The sequence below is a fragment of the Macaca fascicularis genome, chromosome 10, assembly GCF_037993035.2.
Source record: "Macaca fascicularis isolate 582-1 chromosome 10, T2T-MFA8v1.1".
In the NCBI taxonomy this organism is placed as follows: domain Eukaryota; kingdom Metazoa; phylum Chordata; class Mammalia; order Primates; family Cercopithecidae; genus Macaca; species Macaca fascicularis.
Genome location: NC_088384.1, coordinates 91,231,184 through 91,254,495, shown reverse-complemented (window position 1 = coordinate 91,254,495; position 23,312 = coordinate 91,231,184). Strand labels below are relative to the sequence as shown.

The 23,312-nt window shown below is 40.1% G+C and overlaps 1 long non-coding RNA gene across 1 annotated transcript in view; it reads left to right on the top strand.

The window, feature by feature from the left end:
• Positions 1-14,218: 14,218 nt before the first annotated feature.
• The window catches only part of LOC135965640 (uncharacterized), a 41,693-nt gene continuing 32,599 nt past the window's right edge, over positions 14,219-23,312 (top strand). Inside the window, exon 1 of the long non-coding RNA XR_010578645.2 lies at positions 14,219-14,301. This is a non-coding gene — a long non-coding RNA (uncharacterized lncRNA). The remainder of the gene's footprint in view (positions 14,302-23,312) is intronic.

Genomic DNA, 23,312 nt, shown 5'->3' with positions numbered 1-23,312 from the left:
TTTCCTTGGTAGGTCTGTCAAAAAGTTAATGAATTCTGTATACCTTTTGAAAGCTTTTGGTTTTATTGATTGTTCTCTATTTTTTTTCTGTTTTCAATTTCATTGAATTCTGCTTTTCTAATTTCTTTTTCTTCTGCTTGATTTAGGTTTAATTTTTTCTTTCTCTAGTTTCTTAAGGTAGAAGCTTAGAATATGATTTGAGGCCTTTCTTTTTTCTGTTACAGGCATGTAAAGCTGTAAATGTTCCTGTACACACTGCTTTAGCTACAACCCATAAATTTTGATATGTTTTGTTTTCATGTTCAGTCAGTTCAAATATTTTCTGATTTACTTTAAGATTTTCTCTCTGACCCATGGGTTATTTAGAAGAATATTAACAATTTCCAAATATTTGGGAGTTTTCTTCTTTTTCTTTTTCTTTTTTTTTTTTTTTTGAGACGGAGTCTTGTTCTGTCACCCAGGCTGAAGTGCAATGGTGTGATCTTGGCTCACTGCAACCTCCGTCTCCTGGGTTCAAGCAATTCTCCTGCCTCAGCCCCCTGAGTAGCTGAGATTACAGGCGCGCACCACCACACCCGGCTAATTTTTGTATTTTTAGTAGAGACAGGGTTTTGCCATGTTGGTCAGGCTGGGGGAGTTTTCTATTATTGATTTCTTATTTAATTTTGGTATAGCCAGAGAACACGCTTTATGTGGGGTTTTTTTGTTTGTTTGTTTGTTTTTGTTTTTGTTTTTGATACGAAGTTTTGCTTTTGTTGCCCAGGCTGGACGATCTCGGCCCACCGCAGCCTCTGCCTCCTGGGTTCAAGCGATTCTCCTGCCTCAGCCTCCCAAGTAGCTGGGATTACAGGCATGTGCCACCATGCCCAGCTAGTTTTGTATTTTCAGTAGAGACGGGGTTTCACCATGTTGGTCAAGCTGGTCTTGAACTCCCGACCTGAGGTGATCTGCCGCCTCAGCCTCCCAAAGTGCTGGGATTACAGGCGTGAGCCACCACGCCCGGCCTTAGGTGGTTTTAATTTATTAAAAATTGTTGGCTGGGCACGGTGGCTCACGCCTGTAATCCCAGCACTTTGGGAGGCCGAGAAGGGCGGATCACGAGGTCAGGAGATCGCGACCATCCTGGCTAACACGGTGAAACCCCGTCTCTACTAAAAAATACAAAAAAAACTAGCCGGGCGTGGTGGCGGGCGCCTGTAGTCCCAGCTACTCAGGAGGCTGAGGCAGGAGAATGGCGTAAACCCGGGAGGCGGAGCTTGCAGTGAGCTGAGATCCGGCCACTGCACCCCAGCCTGGGCGACAGAGCGAGACTCCGTCTCAAAAAAAAAAAAAAAATTGTTAAAGTTTATTTTATGACCCAGAATATGATCTATCTGGGTACATGTTCTGTGGGCATTTGAAAAGAATATGTGTTCTGTTGCTTTTGGGTAGAGTATTTTATAAATGTCCATTATATGAAACCAGTTGATAATGTTATCCCTGTTTTATACATCCTTTTTGATTTCCATCTATTTGCTTATCAGTTATTGAGAACGGAGTTTTGAAGTCTCCCAGTTATGACCGTGGATTTTTCCATGTCTCTTTTAGTTCTATCAATTTTTGCTTCATTTATTTTGGATCTTTGTTAGTTGCACACTAAATTTCAGTGTTTATCTTCTTGGTCAATTGATCCTTTTATCATTATGTAATTTCCCTATATTTATATCTTTATATTTAAAATAAGTTTCCTTAAACCATAAGGCATTTGAGAAGTAAAATAAAATAGCTTTCTTGCAGATAGCATATAGTCGGGTCTTGTTTTTTCCTTTTCCCAATCCGATAATCTTTGTCTTTTTTTTTTTTTTTTTTTTTTGAAATGGAATCTTGCTCTGCTGCGCAGGCTAGAATGCAATGGCGTGATCTTGGCGCACTGCAACTTCCGCCTCCCAGGTTCAAGCGATTCTCCTGCGTCAGCCTCCTGAGTAGCTGGGATTACAGGTGCATGCCACCACGTCTGGCTGATTTTTGTATTGTTAGTAGAGACGGGGTTTCACCATGATGGTCAGGCTGGGGGAGTTTTCTATTGTTGATTTCTTGTTCAATTTTGGTATAGCCAGAGAACATGCTTTATGTGGTTTTAATTTATTAAAAATTGTTAAAGTTTATTTTATGACTCAGAATATGATCTATCTGGGTACATGTTCTGTGGACATTTGAAAAGAATATGTGTTCTGTTGCTCTTGGGTAGATTGTTTTATAAGTGTCCATTATATGAAACCAGTTGGTAATGTTATCCAGGTTTTATACATCCTTTTTGATTTTCATCTATTTGTTTATCAGTTATTGAGAAAGGAATTATTGAAGTCCCCCAATTATGACCGTGGATTTTTCCATGTCTCTTTTAGTTCTATCATTTTTTGCTTCATTTATTTTGGATCTTTGTTAGTTGCGTAGTATATTTCAGTGTTTATCTTCTTGGTGAATTGACACTTTTATCATTATGTAATTTCCCTATGTTTATATCTTTATATTTAAAATAGGTTTCCTTAAACCATAAGACATTTGAGAAGTAAAAATAAAATAAAATAGCATATAGTCGGGTCTTGTTTTTTTCTTTTTCCAATCTGATAATCTTTGTCTTTTCTTTTTTTTTTTGAAATGGAATCTTGCTCGGCCGCCAGGCTGGAATGCAATGGCGTGATCATGGCGCCCTGCAACCTCTGCCTCCCAGGTTCAAGTGATTCTCCTGTCTCAGCCTTCTGAGTAGCTGGGATTACAGGCACATGCCACCATGTCCGGCTGATTTTTGTATTGTTAGTAGAGACGGGGTTTCACCATGTTGGCCAGGCTGGTCTTGAACTCCTGACCTCAGGTGATCCGCCCGTCTCGGCCTCCCAAAGTGCTGGGATTACAGGCATGAGCCACTGCTCCCGGACATCTTTGTCTTTTAATTGGTGTGTTTAGACCATTTACATTTTTAAGGACCATTTACATTTAATGTAATTATTGATAAGAGTGGATTTTGGTCTACAATTTATCATTTTTCTGCTTGTCTCCTGCATTTTTTTGCCTCTCAATTTCCCCTTTCCTGTTACATTTTGGATTATTTGAATATATTTTATATTTCAATTTAATATATTGGTTGTCTATATCTTTCGTGGTTTTTTTTTTTTTTTAAGCTGTTGATCTAGGGATAATACACATACCTAATTTTAACAGTCAACTTAAAATCAATATTTTTACGCTTCAAGTAAAACACTGACATCTCACAACTACAGGCATACCTATAGTTCTAGACCACTTCAGTAAAATGAATATTGCAGTAAAGTGAATCACACAAGGTTTTTGGTTTCCCAGTGCATACAAAAGTTATGTTTAAGGCCGGGCACAGTGGCTCACACCTATAATCTTAGCAATTTGGGAGGCCGAGGCAGGCAGATCACCTGAGGTCAGGAACTCGAGACCACCTTGGTCAACATGGTGAAACCCCGTCTCTACTAAAATTACAAAAATTAGCTAGGCATGGTGGCAACGTGCCTGTAATCCCAGCTACCTGAGTGGCTGAGGCAGGAGAATCGCTGGAACCTAGGAGGCGGACATTGCAGTGAGCCGAGATTGCCACTGCACTCCAGCCTGGGCGACAGAGCAAAGAGTTCGTCTAAAAAGAAAAACAATAATAAATAAAACTTATGTTTATACTATATTATAGTCTAATAAATGTGCAATAACAATATGCCTAATAACATTAGACATTGCATACAATGTTATGCAATGACATTATGTCTAAAATGTAAATACCTTAGTTAAAAAGTACTTTGTTGCTTAAAAATGTGAACAATCATCTGAGCCTTCGGTGAGTCATAATCTTTTTTCTGGTGGAGGGTCTTGCCTCAGTGTGATGACTACTGACTGATAAGGGTGGTGGTTGCTGAAGATTGGAGTAGCTGTGGCAATTTCTTAAAATAACACAACAATAAAGTTTGCATATCAATTGACTCTTCCTTCCACAAAATATTTCTCTGTAGCATGTGATGCTGTTTGATAGCATTTTACCCACAGCAGAACCTTTTTCAAAATTGGAGTCAATCCTCTCAATTCTGGCTGCTTCTTTATCAACTAAGTTTGTGTAATATTCTAAATCCTTTGTTTTCATTTCAACAATGTTTACAGTATCTTCAACAGGAGTAGATTCTATCTTGACAAACCACTTTCTTTGCTCATCCAGAAGAAGCAACTCCTCATTAATTAAAGTCTTATCATGAGATTACAGAATTCAGTCATGTTTGCAGGCTTCACTTTTAATTCTAGCTGTCTTGCTATTTCCACTACATCAGCAGTTTCTTCCTCCACTGAAGACTTGAACCTCTCAAAGTCATTCATGAGGGTTGGAATCAACTTCTTCCAAATATCTGTTAATGTTGATGTTTTTAACCTCCTCCCATGAATCACAACTGTTCTTAATGACATTTAGAATGGTGAATCATTTCCGGAAGGCTTTTTATTTACTTTGCCCAGATTGACCAGAGAAGAGAAATCACTATCTATGGCAGCTCTAGCCTGGGAAATGTTTTGTTTTGTTTTGTTTTGTTTTTTGAGACAGTGTCTCACTGTGTTGCCCAGGCTGGAGTGCAGTGGTGCGATCTCGGCTCACTGCAACCTCCGACTCCCAGGTTCAAGTGATTCTTCTGCTCAGCCTCCCAAGTAGCTGGGACTACAGGTGCCTGCCACCATGCCAGTCAATTTCCACATTTTTATTAGAGACGGGGTTTCACTATGCTGGCCAGGCTGCTCTTGAACTCCTGACCCTGTGATCCGCCCACCTCGGCCTCCCAAAGTGCTGAGATTACAGGCATGAACCACTGCGCCCAGCCCGTATTTCTTAAATAAGACTTGAAAGTCGAAGTTACTCCTTGATCCATGGACTGCAGAATGAATGATGTGTTAGCAAGAATGAAAACAACCTTAATCTCCTTGTACATCTCCATCAGGGCTTTTGGGTGACCACGTGCATTGCCAATGAGCAGTAATATTTTGAAAGGAATTTTTTTTCCTGAGCAGTAGGTCTCAACAATGGGCTTAAAATATCCAGTAAACCATGCTATAAACAGATATGCTGTCCTCCAGGCTTTGTTGTTCCATTTATGGAGCATAGGCAGAGAATTCACATCATTCTTAATGGTTCTATGATTTTCATAATGGTAAATGGACATTGGCTTCAACTTAAAGTCACCAGCTGTATTATCCCTTAATAAGAGAGTCAGCCTGTCCTTTGAAGCTTTGAATCCAGGCAATGACTTATCTCTAGCTATAAAAGTCCTAGATGGCTGGCTGGGCATGGTAGCTTAAGGCTGTAATCCCAGCACTTTGGGAGGATGAGGCAGGCAGATCACGAGGTCAGGAGTTCGAGACCAGCCTGGTCAGCATGGTGAAACTCCATCTCTACTAAAAATACAACAAATTAGGCGGGCATGGTGGTGCACACCTGTAGTCCCAACTACTTGGGAGGCTGAGGCAGAATTGCTTGAACCCAGCATACGGAGGTTGCAGTGAGCTGAGATTGTGCTGCTGCACGCCAGCCTGGACGACAGAATGAGAGTCCATCTCAAAAAAAAAAAATCCTCGATGGCATCTTCTTCCAATAGAAGGCTGTTTTGCTTACATGGAAAGGTTGCTTAGTGTGGCCACCTTTATCAGTGATCTTAGCTAGATCTTCTGTAGAACTTGCTGCAGCTTCTACATTAGCACTTGCTGCTTCACCTTGTACTTTTATGTTCTGGAGATGGCTTCTTTCCCTAAACCTCAGGAGCCAACTTATGCTACCTTCAAACTTTTCTTCTGCAACTTCCTCACCTCTCTCAGCCTTCACAGAATTAAAGAGAGTTAGGGATTTGCTCTAGATTAGGTTTTGGCTGAAGGGAATGTTGTCACTGGTTTAATGTTCTATCCAGACCTCAAACTTTCTCCATATGAGCATTAAGGCTGTTTCACTTTATCATTCATATGTTCACTGGAGCAGCACTTTTAATTTTCTTTGAGAACTTTTACTTTGCATTTACAACTTGGCTAACCATTTGGTGTAAGAGGCCTAGCTTTTGACCTATCTAGTCTTTTGACATACATTCCTCACTAAGCTTAATCATATTATGGTTTTGATTTAAAGCGAGAGATGTGTTTGACTCGTCTTTCTTTTTTTTTTTTTTTTGAGATGGAGTCTTGCTCTGTCATCCAGGCTGGAGTGCAGTGGTGCAATCTCGGCTCGCTGCAACCTCTGCTTCCCTGGTTCAAGCAATTCTCCTGCCTCAGCCTCCCGAGTAGCTGGGACTACAGGCGCATGCGCCACCATGCCAGGCTAATTTTTGTATTTTTAGTGGAGACGGGGTTTCACCATGTTGGCCAGACTGGTCTCGAACTCCTGACCTCATGATCCGCCCACCTCAGCTTCCCAAAGTGCTGGGATTACAGGTGTGAGCCACTGCACCTGGCCATGACTCTTCTTTTCTAAAGAATTTCTAAATTCTTTTCTAAAGAAGAAGAATTATAACCCTATAATTTAGAGGCCATTACAGGAATTTCTAAATTCTTTTCTAAAGAAGAAGAATTATAACGCTATAATTTAGAGGCCATTATAGGGTTATTCATTGGCCTAATTTCAATGTATTGTGCCCCACAGAATAGGGAGGGCCAAGAAGAGGCAGAAAGGTGAGAGAACAGCTGGTGAGTGGAGCAGCCAGACACATATTACATTTATCAACTATAGGTTTGCCATCTTATATAGATGTGATTTGTGACACCCCAAAACAATTACAATTGTAACATCCAAGAACACTGATCACAGATCACCACACCAGATATAATAATAATGAAAAAGTTTGGGCTGAGTTCAGTGGCTCACATCTGTAATCCTAGCACTTTGAGAGGCCAAGGTAGGAGGATCACCTGAGGCCAGGAGTCCAAGACCGGCCAGGAATCCAAGACTAGCCTGGTCAGTGTACTGATACTTTGTCTCTACAAAAGAAAAAAGAAGTTTGAAATATTGCAAGAATTACTGGAATGTGACACAAGAAACAGGAAGTGAACATATACTATTGGAAAAATGGCACTGATAGACTTGCCTCACAAACCTTCAATTTGTAAAATCACAATATCTAGAAAGCATGATAAAATGAATAAAATGAGGTATGCCTATATATGGGTCCCTTTACCCTCCCCCTGTTATTTACAATTGTCCTATCCATGACATCTACATACATTGAAACTCTCCTAGACTGTGTTATAATTTTTATTTCAATGATCATAAATAACTTTATGTAAGGGGAGAAAAATAACCTATCTTTATCCAATTCTGTTGCTCTTCCTTCATTTCTGTAGTTCCAAATTTCCTTTTGGTATTATTTCACTTTGGCTTCTATTAGCATTTCTTTCAGAGCAGGTGTTCTGGAGACAAATTCTCTTAGGCTTTCTTTATCTGAGAATGTTTTTATTTCACTTTTATTCTCAAAGAGAATATTCACTAGATAGAAAATTTCAAGTTGACAGTTCTTTTTTTTTTTCTTTTTGAGATGGAGTCTCGCTCTGTCGCCCAGGCTGGAGTGCAGTGACCGAATCTCAGCTCACTGCAAGCTCTGCCTCCCGGGTTTACGCCATTCTCCTGCCTCAGCCTCCCCAGTAGCTGGGACTACAGGTGCCCGCCACCATGCCTGGCTAGTTTTTTGTATTTTTTTTAGTAGAGATGGGGTTTCACCATGTTAGCCAGGATGGTCTCGATCTCCTGACCTCGTGATCCACCCGTCTCGGCCTCCCAAAGTGCTGGGATTACAGGCTTGAGCCACCGCGCCCAGCCGACAGTTCTTTTCTTTCAGCACTTTAAAGTTGTTATTCAATTGTCTTCTGGTTCCCATGGTCTCAGATGAAAAATCTGCAGTCGTAAGAATTATTGTTCTTCCATATGTAACGTGCCATTTTTTGCTAGTTACTCTTAAAATTTTTTTCCTAATCTTTGGTTTTCAGAAATTTGATTAGGGTGGGTGGGGTTTTCATTGCTTTTATCCAGGCCCAGTCCTGGCTCACTGCAAACTCTGCCTCCTGGGTTCAAGCAATTCTCCTGCCTCAGCCTCCTGAGTAGCTGGGACTACAGATGTGTGCTACCACACCCTGCTAATTATTTGTATTTTTAGTAGAGATAGGGTCTCACCATGTTGCCCAGCTGGTCTTGAACTCCTGAACTCAGGCAGTCTGCTCACCTCTGCCTCCCAAAGTGCTGAGCTTGCAGGCATGAGCCACTGCACCTGGACTATTTTTAATACATATCTAAAAGGCCCTTCCTTCCTTCCTTCCTTCCTTCCTTCCTTCTTTCCTTCTTTCTTTCTTTCTTTCTTTCTTTCTTTCTTTCTTTCTTTCTTTCTTTCTTTCTTTCTTTCTTTCTTTCTTTCTCTTTCTTTTCTCAGTCTTACTCTGTCACCCAAGCTAGAGTACAATGGTGCAATCTCAGCTCACTGCAATCTCTGCCTCCTCAGTTCAAGTGATTCTCCTGCCTCAGCCCCCCCAGTAGCTGGGACTACAGGCACAAGCTACCACATCCAGCTAATTTTTGTATTTTTTAGTAGAGATGGGGTTTTGCCATGTTGGCCCAGGCTGGTTTTGAACTCCTGACTTCAAGTGAACCACCCACCTTTGCCTCCCAGAGTGCTGGGATTACAGGCATAAGTCAGTGTGCCTAGCCATAATTATACATTTATGGGATCAGAAATCTACTTATTCCTTTATAATTTGCTTTATTTTGTACACCCATCTCTAGGACTTTTTCAGCTTGCAACACTGAAGCTCCATATCTATTGAACAACTTTCCATTTTCCACTCCCCGCAGCCCCTGTAATCACCCTTCTACTTTCTATGAGTTTGACTACTTTAGATAACTCATATAAGTGGAATTGTGTAGTATTTATTTTTCTGTGATTGGCTTATTTCACTTAGCACAGTATCCTCAAGGATCATCCGTGTTGTAAGATGTGATGAGATTTCCTGCCTTTTCAAGGCTGAATAATATTCCATTGTATGTATATATCACATTTTGTTTATTCATTCATCTATTGATGGATACTTGTGTTGCTTCTATCACTTGACTATTGTTAATAATCCTGCTATGAATGTGGGTTTTCAGATACCTCCTTGAGATCCTGTTTTCAATTCTTTCAGATATATTCCCAGACATGGGACTGGATTGCTGGATCATATGCTAATTCGAGTTTTAATTTTTTGAGGAACCTCCACACTGTTTTCTATGGAAACATTTTACATTCCCACCAACAGTGCCTAAGATTTCCAATTTCTCCACATCATTGCCAACACAGGTTTTTTGTTTTTTGTTTTTGATAGTGGACATCCCAACGAACGTAAGGTGATAACTCATTGTAGTTTTTATTTGCATTTCTCTAATGATTAGTGAAGTTGAGTACCTTTTCATATGTTACTTGCATATTTGTGTGTATTCTTTGGGGATAAATCTATTCAAGTCTTTTGCCCAACCTAAAAATCTGGTTATTTGTTTTTGTTGTTGTTGTTAAGGTGTAGAAATTCTTTACATATTCTGGATATTATCTCCTTATGAGATACATGACTTACAAATATTTTCTCACATTCCATCGGCTTCTTTTCACCTGTTGATTGTGTCCTTTGATGAACAAAAGTTTTTAAGTTTAATGTAGTCCCATTTGTCTATTTTTGTTTTTGTTGCTTGTGTTTTTGGAGTCATATCCAAGAAATCATTGCCAAATCCAACATCATGAAGATTTTCCTCTTAGTTTTCATCTAGACATTTTACAGTTTTACATCTTATATTTAGGTCTTTAATTCATTTTAATTCTGCATATAGTATAAGGATCCATCTTCATTCTTTTGCATTTCATACCATTTGTTGAAGAGACTGTCCTTTCCCCATTGTGTGGTTTTGGAATCTTTGTTGATGATCATTTGACCATATGAGTGAAGATGTATTTCTGGGTTCTCTATTCTATTCTATTGGCCCATATGTCTGTCTTTGTACTAGTACCACACTGTTTTGATTACTGTAACACCGTAATATGTTTTGTAATTAGGAAATGTGAGGCCTCTGACTTTGTTTGGGGTCCTTTGAGAGTCCACGTGAATTTTAAGATTTTTTTTCTATTTCTGCAAAAAGTGCCATTGGGATTTTAATAGGGATTGCCTTGAGTCTGTATATTGCTTTAATTAATGGACACTTTAACAATATTAAGTCTTTTAATCCATGAGCACAGAGTGTCTTTCCATTTACTTGTGCCTTTAATTTCTTTCAGTAATGTTTTATATTTTCAATGTATAAGTCTTTTGCCTCCTTGGTTAAGTTTATTCCTAAGGATTTTATTCCTTTTGATGCTGTTGTAAATGGATTATTTTCTTAATTTCCTTTTAAGATTGTTCATTGCCAGTGTATAGACACACAACTGATTTTTTTTTTTAAGAGACAGACTCATCCTCCCAAGTAGCTAGGACTACAGGCACCTGGTGCAGCTGATTTTTGTGTGTTGATTTTGTAACCTAAAACTTTACTTAATTTGAGTTCTAGCAGTGTGTGTGTGTGTGTAATTTTTAGGATTTTCTACATATGAGATCATGTCATCTGCAAACAGAGATGTTGCAGAGATATTCTTCCTTTCTAATTTGGATGCTTTTTAATTCTTTTTTTGACTAATTGTTCTGGCTAGAACTTCCAGTGTGGCTAAAGGAATAATTATTAAGTTAAAAAGTTTGGATTTCTTTATGACAATTCATATTGCTAAAAAAAATGCTTTCCAGAAAGGTATATATTAATTTATGTTCTCACCATCAGCATTCTACTATTGGTAACATTGAGGATAGGCATCTTTTTATACATTTACTAGCTATTTTTCCCCTTTGAACTGCTTGTTCCTATTTCTTTTTCTAGTATATTCTTTGACTTATCTTTGTAATTTTGTAGAGTTCATGAATCTGTTAACTAATCTGTTGATCCCATCAACAAATACTATGTACTATGTGCCAGGTACCATTGTGGGTGCTAGGGATGGATGCAGCAAAGAACAAAACAGATCAAAATTATACTCTAGTCAGGGGGAGGGCGTGACAACTGTAGGTCAGGTGGAGGTAAGTGGTTTTTTTAAAGCAGGTAGCTGAGCTTCAAGTCAGTGACATGTTAAAAAAAAATCAAATAAAAAGCAAGTAATAAGATGAAGAGTATAAGAGATCTACTATACCGGGCACGGTGGTTCACACCTGTAATCCCAGCACTTTGGGAGGCTGAGGCAGGTAGATCACGAGGTCAGGAGATCGAGACCAGCCTGGCCAACATGGTGAAACCCCGTCTCTATTAAAAACACAAAAATTAGCTGGGCCTGGTGGTGGGTGCCTGTAATCCCGGCTATTTGGGAGGCTGAGGCAGGAGAATTTCTTAGAGCCGGAAGGCGGAAGTTGCAGTGAGCCAAGATTGGGCCATTGTACTCCAGCCTGGGCGACAAGAGTGAAACTCTGTCTCAAAAAATATATAACAATAATAATAATAATAGTAAATAATAAGCTTCAAGAACAGAGAAGGGAAGCCTTGGAAAGAATCATGAGGCAATTAACTCAATTAGGTTCAGACTACAAGTTCTGTCTCAGCTGCTGTGGGTGGTGGTTGCAGTGTTAGTTCATTTTCAGAGTCTTTGCTAGGCTGTTTGAATCTACTCCATGCCACTCTACGGTTAGTCTGACAGTCAGATGGTGATTTATATTACAGTTGAGTTACCAAAGCCATTACCAAGCTTTCTTTTTACCAAGCACATGTGCAGCTTGGTAGTGAGCTTGAGATTTCTCTTGACACATGCACAGATTTAAGGGATCCCTTTCTCTAGCTCTTTCCTCCCTAGAGGAACTGTCCATGCTCCTAGCTAAGTTGGTCTCTCCATTTGTGCCTTGAAGTCTAACCTCTTTTATGTCCTGCTCCAGGACACCACTCCAGCCACTGCCCTCTCTTTTTCCTGTGTCATCAAATTTTCCTTCCCTATTGATTATCCCTGTAAGTGTACAAACATACTATATTATCTACCTTATTAAGAGAAAAAACTTTTCTTGATCCCATGAGCCTCCTTAGTTACTTAACCCAACACTTCTTAATATCCTTAATTAATATTATTTTTAATATCTTACTTCTCTGTTCTTCTGTAAAACAAACCAAACTCCTCAAAAGAGTTATTTATAGTCACTGTCTCAAATTAGTTTATTTCTTGAGCTCATTCTAATTAGGCTTTTGTCCCTACCACACCACCAAAACTGCTATTTATCAAGGTTACCAATGATCTCCATCAATAACCAATTCTCAGTCCTTACCTTATTCCACTGTCTGCAGTATCTGTTACAGTGATTACTTCCTCCTTGGAACACTTTTTCCACCTGGCTTCTGAGATTCCACTCTCTTGGCTGTCACCATACCTCAATGGCTACTCAGTTTTCTTTACTGGTTTCGCCTCAATTTCCAGCCTTTAAATGTTGGGGCATCCTCAGGGTTTAGTACTTGAATGTTTTCTCTGTCCAGAGTATTCCTTAGGTGATCCCATCCAGCTTTATGAGTTTACATGTTATCTATATAGTGAGCTCTCAAATTTAGGTCTTCAGCCTAGACATTTCCCTCAACTGCAGACTTGTATACCAACTGCATTCTATCAGCATTTCAACTTGGATGTCTAATAAATATCAAACGTAATATGTACATAATGAATGCATTTCCCACCAAAACCTGTTTCTTCTATAGCTTCCCCCATTTCAATAAATGTCAATTATAGCCTCCAGTTGCACAGATAAAAACCTCTGAGTCATTCCTTTGTAATGTAAACTTTATTGAGGCATAACACTGATACAGGAAAGTGCTCAAATTTATAAATGTACAACTCAGTGAATGTTCACAAAGTGAGCATATTGATATAGCCAGAATCCAGATTAAGAAACAGGGCAGGCCAGGCACGGTGGCTCACACCTATAATCCCAGCACTCTGCAAGGCTGAGGCAGGCCAATCACGAGGTCAAGAGATCAAGACCATCCTGGCCAACACAGTGAAACCCCATCTCTACTAAAAATACAAAAATTAGCTGGGCATAGTGGCATGCCCCTGTAGTACCAACTACTTGGGAAGCTGAGGCAGGAGAATCGCTTGAACCTGGGAGGTGGAGGTTGCAGTGAGCCGAGATTGCGCCATTGCACTCCAGCCTGAGAGTGAGACTCCGTCTCAAAAAGTAAAAAAAGGCCGGGTGCGGTAGCTCATGCCTGTAATCCCAGCACTTTGGGAGGCTGAGGTGGATGGATCACGAGGTCAGGAGATCGAGACCATCCTGGCTAACACAGTGAAACCCCATCTCTACTAAAAATACAAAAAATTAACCAGGCGTGGTGGCGGGTGCCTGTAGTCCCAGCTACTCAGGAGGCTGGGGCAGGAGAATGGCATGAACCCGGGAGGTGGAGCTTGAGATGAGCCGAGATGGCACCACTGCACTCCAGCCTGGGCCACAGAGCAAGACTCCATCTCACAAAAAAAAAAAAAAAAAAGAAAGAAAGAAAGAAAGAAAGAAAGAAAGAAAGAAAGAAAGAAAGAAAGAAAGAAAAAAAAGAGATAGGGCATCGCCTCAGAAGCCCTCATGTCTGCCTTCTAATCATTAGCTTCCCAAAGGTAACCAATATCCTGGCTTCTAACACCACAGGTTAGTTCTGTGTGTCTTTGGAATTTATATAAATGTAATCATACAGTTTATACTTTTTTGTGTTTGGCTTCCTTTGATCAATATTATATTTGTGACATTCACTTATATTAAGACATGTAGTTTAAGTTCTTCCATTCTCATTGTTGTTTATTCCGTTATGTAAATATAGTATAATTGGTTTCATTATTCTATTCTTGATAGTGTTTGGGTACTTTTTAGTTGGTGATATTACAAAGAATACTGCTATTGACAGAGCAGGAGCACTGTCATCTCGGACAAACACCGCCACTTTAAGTTCCAGCTCCCTTTCTAGCCTCATGCATTTCAAGGAAATCATTCTCTTCTAACTACAAATAGACAGAAAGAGCAGACAGTAAAATACAGATAAGACAGCTCGCTACAGAGCGAGGTTGGGGGGAAAGTCTCTTGGGTAGCTGCCGAACTTCACCCTCATACAATGGCCCCCAGTAAACAGTAGGCCTTAATAAGCACATTCCTTTCCCTTCAGGTGCACTAAGATAGGGAAGCTATAAGCAGACCCGAGGGATATGCCTGCAGCTGCAGAAAGATGTAGGGGAATAGACACACAACTCTCCCTCCGAGGTAAGCACAACAAAGAGACACAGAAGCAGTCCAAGTCTCTGATAAATTCTCCTACCCTGAATCCTTAAAAACTCTTAGTCTGTAAGAGAGTGTGGCTCTGACCTAACTTGGCCAGCTGCCCCACTCAGGTTTATTCAAAATAAACCTGTCCCTGTTGACTGTCGAGCCGCCCTTTGTGTTTCTCTCCTCTTTCTTTAATTCTTACAGCTATGACTAATTTTCTATATGTCTTTCAGTGAACATAGGTAAACATTTCTGCTAGGCATATGCCTAGGAGGCAGATGTTCAACTTTAGTAGATACTGCAGTTTTCCAAACAGTAGTTGTTTTGTACCAATTTACCTTACCAACAGCAATGTAGGAAAGTTCTAATTGGCTTGTATCCTTGCCATTACTGTCTTTTCTTTCCTTCCTTGTTTGTCTTCTTCTTTTTAACTATTCTGATGGGTAAGTAGTGGTATCACCCTGGTCCATGCCACCATCAGTTTTCACCCATATTATTGCCTCCTAGCAGGAATGTACGAGTATCCTTGGAGCTACCTGAGTATTTCTTTGCCTTTTAAACTTTGTTTCCCCCCATGGTAGCCATAGTGATGCTCTTCAAATGCAAATCAAATCATGTCAGTCCTCTTCTCGAAAGCCTCCAATGGCTTTCCATCTCACTCAGAACAAACAGCAAAGTACAGATAACTGGCTTATTAGGCCCTCTGTTATTTGCCTCCTGCTCTTTCTCTCCTCTTTGCCTGTACCACTTCAGATAAACTGGCCTCCATGTTCATCAAATAAACCAAGCTTACTCCTCAGGGCTTTTGTACTTGTTCTGTCTATCTAAATTGGGTTGTTCTTCCGCTGGCCACTCTTGCACTTCCTTCAGCTCTCCGCTCAACTGTCATCTTATTCCAGAGGCCTGCCCTGATTATGCTGTCTCAAACAGCAAGTCAGTTATCCTCCCTTCGACCTCCCTTATTTTTCTACCTATTATCTCTGATGTTAAAAAAAAATTACTTGTTTAGGGTCTGTCCCTCCCAGTACACTGTAGGTTCTAAGACAGACTTTGTTTTGTTCTCTGCTGTATCGCTCTATTCCCGCGTCCTAAAACAGTGTCTGAACCATAGAAATCACTCAATAATTTTCTTTTTCTTATTTAGTAATCCTAGTGACCCGACTCAATAAATTTTTTAAATAAATGCATGAGAAATTGACAAATTGTAACAAGTCCAGAAGAACAATAGCAGGCTACTGAAATGCCACATCAAATAAGGAACCCTTGAAGAAAGTAGGACGTTTAATCTAGAGAAGAAAAGGTTGCCAGGCACAGTGGCTCATGCCTGTAATCCCAGCACTTTTGGGAAGCTGAGGCGGGCAGATCATGAGGTCAAGAGATCAAGACCATCCTGGCCAACATGTTGAAACCCCGTCTGTACTAAAAATACAAAAATTAGCTGGGCGTGGTGGCAGGCATCTGTAGTCCCAGTTACTTCAGGAGGCTGAGGCAGGAGAATCGCTTGAACCCAGGAGGCAGAGGTTGCAGTGAGTCGAGATCACGCCACTACACTCCAGCCTGGCGACAGAGCGAGACTCCATCTCAAAAAAAAAAAAAAAAAAAAAAAAAAAAAGAAAGAAAGAAAAAAGAAAAAGAAAAAAAGAAAAGATTTAGGAGAATAGGACCACCATCTTTGAACATATGTAGGACTGTCACATGTGGTTTTAGAGGTCAGAACTTGGACTTGACATGCTGAATACTTCCAGTAATGGGGAGTTCACTACTTTGTGAAACAGCCAGTTCCATTATTGAATTGCTGGGTCAGAAAGTTACATTAAACTAACATTTATTTCTCTTTGACTTCCTCTCATTCATTAATCTGTTCCCTGGAGTTCCACAGACCAAATCTAATCACCTCTTCAGTTGCAACTGGATGAAATAAAACACCATGTTTAAGGAAATAAGAAAAACCATGGGACTTTTGTTTTGCTAAGAAAAATATACATATTGAGAAATGAAACGCTTAATAAAATAATGGGTTTTGTTGTTTGTTTTGGTGGGAGGAGGGCAAGATTGTGAGAGGAAAGAGAAGGAAGAGAGATAAGTTCATTGATGTTTAGGGAGATCAAACTTGAGGAAAAGAACAGAAATGTGTAAGAATTGATTAAGTTCTGCTGGGTCGGGGATGGTAGAGCCAGGATCCCCATGAAGTGATCAGTACAATATCCCTGCATTAAGAGTTGGATCTATTTTTTGGGATATGTAGAAATCCTGATTATAGTGAGTGTGATACAAGACTAAGGCTACCCATGAGAATCCTGTTATATGCAGGTACATATAAACAGAACTTCAGATATACCAAGGGATATTAGAATAAATAGAGTTTTGGTTTCTTTATACTGGGTGTAAGAAGAATAACGTTGCCAGGAAATGAGAATAATAACATCTACAAGAAATGATAATAATATCTGTCCTTCTTTCCTAATAAGATTTTTGAGCATATCAGTAACATTTTTCATGACATAATAGAATAAAATGTTTCTGTGACTACAAAATTGTACATAAAACTGAGGGATTATTATCAGTAAAGTAAAGTGCAGATTGGATGAAATAATTTCCTTCCTCAAAACTCTTCATTCATTCATCCAGCCATTTATTGACTAACTTCTAAATTCCTGGCACTGTTGTAGATACCAAGGATACAAAGATGAACAACGGTATTTTGCCTAGAGGAGTGAATAGTTAACTATTGCCTATAGACTAAGTGTAACTTCTTAGCATGGCATTCTTAATCTGATACTAAAATTTGATTTCCCACAACATTTCCTTACATAACCAATATTCAGAGCAACCACATCAGACCATTTAGCATTCCCTAAACATAAGGTGCCCTTTTATCCACTTTGTCTTTGTGCTATTATATCAGTCCAGAATCCACTCATTATTCATCAATTCAAAACACATGTATTTGACTCTTTCCTTGTGCCAGGCACTATGTTGGGTGTCAGGAACATGGAGATAAATAAGATATAATCTCTTTCCTCAAAGATCTTAGCCTAGGAAAGGAGAAACATCCTTCCCCTTTTCACCTACTGTAATTCTCTTCTTCAAGGCCCAGATGAAATCTATGGCCTTTGTGTAGCCTTCCCAGATCTCTTTCTTTCAGTACATAGCTTATAATTACTTTGAATCTTTTCATTCCTTCTGTGTTAAAATAAACTGCTTTGTATGCTTCTCCTTCTAGACTGTCATATCAGTTCCTGGGCAGAGATCATGTTTTATCCACTTTTGTATCCCTGCTAGCAGTTAGCACAATTCTTTGCATAAAACAGTTCTCAGCAACAGTTGGCCGAATTGGAAAAAGAATGCGGTCCAAAACCTAAACCTCACGCCACCTGGCAGAGATATAAAATCAAGGCACACGTGTTGAACTGAATTAAAAGACGGGGAATCCAGTAAGCCAAGCCACCCAGAAGGATACTTTTATTATATGCCAGGGAGTCATTTGTTTACCTTTGTTTCAGATTTGTTTATTGCTCTTGTAAACTACAACTGGAGCTCTAATAGTCTGGCTGCCACATAACAGACCCAAGCCAAACATTCTAAGATCATTCCCAAAAAGAGGAATGGAACTTCTAGGACCTTTACAGTTGTCCTAATGTCAGCCGTCTGGACTTAGGAATGTGGAATCCTATTTATCAGAGCTGGGAGATACCTTAGCTGTCTCAGAGATGATGAGCTCCCTCTCAGAGAGGGGCACTGACTTATCTAAGGGCATGTAGCTATGAACACGTATTCACATATGTAAGCATAAGCAGATGAACCTTCCATTCACTCTTTACCCTGTGTAGAAACTCCTGGAAATGAGGGTCATATCTTCTCCCTAAAACGTCAGAGTTATTCATCCCACTGTTTCCCTGATTATTTACCTCTCCTGCTTTTGCACGCAGGCATAAATTTTCAGAGAATCCCCCCAAGTAGTACCTTACCTCTTTAACCTGTGATTCCTAATGCCGCTCATGGAATGATGTAGCAGCAATAACTCAGGATCAAAAGTCAGAAGTCCCAAGTGCTAGTGCCAGTTCTTGTACCACCTCACTGTGGAACTTTGGGCAAGCCACTTACAGCTACCCAGCTTTATTTCACCATTAGTGTTCAGGCCAGGTGTGGTGGCTCATGCCTGTAGTCACAGCACTTTGGCAGGCCCAGGCATGGCGAAACCCCATCCTACAAAACAAACAAACAAACAAAAAAACAAATTTAGGTGGGCTTGGTGGTGCACACCTATAGTCCCAGCTACTCAGGAAGCTGAGGTGGGAGGATCGTTTGAGCCCAGGAGGTTGAGACTGCAGTGAACTGTGATCACACCACTGCACTCCAGCCTGAGTGACAGAGCAGACTTGGAGGAAGATAGATCAAACCATGGATGGAGGAAATGCAAAGAAGGAATTGACCTAATTGTTAACATGTTTTGCAGGCCACTGATTTAAACAGCTATTGCTTTCGTTGTTCAGATTTAAACTTATTATTATCATTTCATAACATCTTTATTGAGATGTAATTCATATATCATACAATCCAACCATTTCAAGTATACAGGTGGGCCGGGCGCGGTGGCTCACGCCTGTAATCCCAGCACTTTGGGAGGCCAAGGCAGGTGGATCACAAGGTCAAGAGATCAAGACCATCCTGGCTAACATGGAGAAACCCTGTCTCCACTAAAAATACAAAAAAATTAGCCGGGCGTGGTGGCGGGCGCCTGTAGTCCCAGCTACTCGGGAGACTGAGGCAGGAGAATGGCATGAACCCAGGAGGAAGAGCTTGCAGGGAGCCAAGATCGCCACTGCACTCCAGCCTGGGCAACAGAGCAAGACTCCGTCTCAGAAAAAATAAATAAAAATAAATTTTTTAAAAAAAGTATACAGATTAATGTTTTTTGTTTTTTGTTTTTTTGAGATGGGGTCTTGCTCTGTCGCCCAGGCTGGAGTGCAGTGGCGCGATCTCGGCTTACTACAAGCTCTGCCTCCCGGGTTCCCGCCATTCACCTGCCTCAGCCTCCTGAGTAGCTGGGACTACAGGCGCCCGCCACTACGCCCGGCTAATTTTTTAGTAGAGTAGATAGTAATTTTTAGTAGAGATGGAGTTTCACCATGTTAGCCAGGATGGTCTCGATCTCCTGACCTCATGATCTGCCCACCTCGGCCTCCCAAAGTGCTAGGATTACAGGCGTGAGCCACCATGCCCAGCCAGATCAATGGTTTTTAAATTGTATTTAAAATTGTGCAACCGTCACTACAATTACGTTTAGAACATTTTCATTACCACACAACAAAACTCTGTATCTTTTATAGTCATGCTGTGTCACCACCCCATCCCCCTAGCAGTAGACATCACTTATCTACTTTCTACCTCTATCTATAGATTGCCTATTCTTGATGTTTCACATACGTTGAATCGTGTAAGTGGTTCTTTGTGACTGCTTTCTTTTACTTATCTTTTTTTTTTTTTTTTTTTTTGAGACGGACTTTCGTTCTTGTTGCCCAGGCTGGAGTGCAATGGCGCAATCTTGGCTCACCACAACCTCCGCCTCCTGGGCTCAAGCGATTCTCCTGCTTCAGCCTCCCGAGTAGTGGGGATTACAGGAATGCGCCACCATGCCCGCCTAATTTTGTATTTTTAGTAGAGACAGGGTTTCTCCATGTTGGTCAGGCTGGTCTCGAACTCCTGACCTCGTGATCCACCCACCTCAGCCTCCCGAAGTGCTGTGATTACAGGTGTGAGCCACTGCACCCGGCCTACTTATCATGTTTTTAAGGCTCATCCATGTTGTAACATGTATCAGTATCTCATTTTCATGGCTAGATAATATTCCATTGTATTAAAATACTGCATTTTGTTTCTCCGTCAATTAACAGACATTTGGATTATTACCATTTTTGGCTATTATGAATAATGCTGCTGTGAACATTCATGTACAAGTATTTGCATTGATGTATGTTTCAATTTTCTTGGGTATATACTAGGAGTAGATTTGCTGGGTCACATAATAACTCTATGTTTAACTTTTTGAAGAACTGTCAAATTGTTTTCCAAAGTGCTGTACCATTGCCACCAGCAATGTATGACGTTTCCAATTTCTTCACATTCTTGCCAACACTAGTTATTGTCTGTCTTTTTTCCTATATCCATTCTTTTTTTTAATTTTATTTTTCCATAAGTTATTGAGGTACACGTGGCATTTGGTTACATGAGTAAGTTGTTTGGTGGAGATTTGTGGCGAACCACCACCCAAGCAGTATACAACGCACCATATTTGTAGTCTTTTATCCCTCACCCCCTCTCACTCTTCCCCCCAAGTCCCCAAAGTCCATTGTATCATTCTTATGCCTTTGCATCCTCATAGCTTAGCTCCCACATATCAGTGAGAACATATGATGTTTGGTTTTCCATTCCTGAGTTACTTCACTTAGAATAATAGTCTCTAATCTCCTCCAGGTCATTGCAAATGCTGTTAATTCATTCCTTTTATGGATGAGTAGTACTCCATCATATACATATACCAGAGTTTCTTTATCCACTCGTTGATTGATGGGCATTTGGGTTGGTTCCACGATTTTGCTATTGTGAATTATGCTGCTATAAACATGCACGTGCAAGTATCTTTTTCGAATAATGACTTCTTTTCCTCTGGGTAAATACCCAGTAGTGGGATTGCTGGATCAAATGGTAGTCTACTTTTAGTTTTTAAAGGAATCTCCACACTGTTTTCCGTAGCAGCTGTACTAGTTTACATTCCCACCAGCAGCGTAGAAGTGTTCCCTGATTGCTGCATCCATGCCAACATCTATTTTTTTATTATTTGATTATGGCCATTCTTATGGGAGTAAGGTGGTATCGTACTGTGGTTTTGATTTGCATTTTCCTGATCATTAGTGATGTTGAGCATTTTTTTCATATGTTTGTTGGCTATTCGTATATTTTCTTTTGAGAATTGTCTATTCATGTCCTTAGCCCACTTTTTGATGGGCTCAATTGTTTTTTTGTCTTATTGATTTGTTTGAGTTCATCGTAGATTCTGGATATTAGTCCTTTGTCCGATGTATAGATTGTGAAGATTTTCTCCCACTCTGTGGGTTGTCTGTTTACTCTACTGACTGTTCCTTTTACTGTGCAAAAGCTCTTTAGTTTAATTAGGTCCCAGCTATTTACCTTTATTTATATTGCAACTGCTATTTTTTTTTTTTTTTTTGCCATGAAATCCTTGGCCAAGCCAATGTCTAGAAGGGTTTTTCCAAACTTATCTTCTAGAAATTTTATAGTTTCAGGTCTTAGGTTTAAGTCCTTAATCCATCTTGTTTTTTGTTTCTTTGTTTTGTGGTTTTTTTTTTTTTTTTTTTTGAGAGGGAGTCTCGCAGTCTCGCTCTATCACCCAGGCTGGAGTGCAGTGGCGTGATCAGAGCTCACTGCAAGCTCCGCCTCCCAGGTTCACGCCATTCTCCTGCTTCAGCCTCCCAAGTAGCTGGGACTATAGGCACCCGCCACCACGTCCGGCTAATTTTTTGTATTTTTAGTAGAGATGGGTTTCACCGTGTTAGCCAGGATGGTCTCGATCTCCTGACCTCGTGATCTGCCTGCCTCAGCCTCCCAAAGCGTTAGGATTACAGGTGTGAGCCACTACGCCCAGCTGCTTAATCCATCTTGAGTTGATTTTTGTATAAGGTAAAAGATGAGGATCCAGTTTCGTTCTTCTACATGTGGTTAATGAATTATCCCAGCACCATTTGTTGAAAAGGGTGTCCTTTCCCCACTTTATGTTTTTGCTTGCTTTGTCAAAGATCAGTTGTCTGTAAGTATTTGGGTGTATTTCTGGGTTCTCTATTCTGTTCCATTGGTCTATGTGCCTATTTTTATACCAGTATCATGCTGTTTTGGTGACTATGGCCTTAGAGTATTATTTGAAATCAGGTAGTATGATGCCTCCGGATTTGTTCTTTTTGCTTACTCTTGCTTTGGCTATGTGGGCTCTTTTTTGGTTCCATATGAATTTTAGAATTGTTTTTTCTAACTCTGTGAAGAATGATGGTGGTGTTTTGATGGAGATTGCATAGAATTTGTAGATTACTTTTGGCAGTATGGTCATTTTCACAATATTGATTATATCCATTCTCCTATAGCCATTCTTGCTGGTATGAAGTGGTATCTCATGGTTTTGATTTGCATTTCCATAATGACTATAATGATGTTGGGCATCTTTTCATGTGCTTATTGGCCACTGGTGTATCTTCTTTAAGAAATGTCTAAAATTTACTCTGCTTTTTCCTATTTTCATTATTGAATCTGTTCTATCTTTCCTATTTGGGCATGGTCATATCTCACCCATTCACAAATACCATGTTTCTCCCCCAGTTTCCTCTGATTCCCTCAGTTTTAGTAGAGGAGAGAAAGCATAAAACCTAGAACACAAAGGCATGGGTTTGAATGCTAGCTCTGATACTGTTATTAGTCCATTCTTGTGTTGCTATACTGGAATACCTGCAAGTGGCTAATTTATAAAAGAAAAGAGGTTTATCTTGGCTCACACTTCTGCAGGATGTACAGGAAGCACAGCACCAGCATATTCTGGTGAGGTCTCAGGAAGCTTTCAATCATGGTGGAAGGCAAAGGGGAAGCAGGCATGTAAGATGGAGACAGAAGGAAGCAAGAAAGAGGAAGGGAGGTCTCAGATCCTTTTAAACAACGAGATCTCACGTGTAATCTAACTGAGCAAGAACTCACTCATCACCAAGGGATGGTGTTAAGCCATTCATGAGGGATCTGCCCCCTTGACCCAAACACCTCCCATTAGGCCCATCTCTAACAATGGAGGTCACATTCCAATATGAGATTGGGAGCGACAAAACATCCAAATCATATCAGTTAATTAACTTTCTTATTATCCCTAAACATGTTTCCTAATCTAAAATGAGAATATCTATCTTACAAGACCAAAGAGAGTATTAAATGATAAACGCAAGTTACAGAATTCCAAA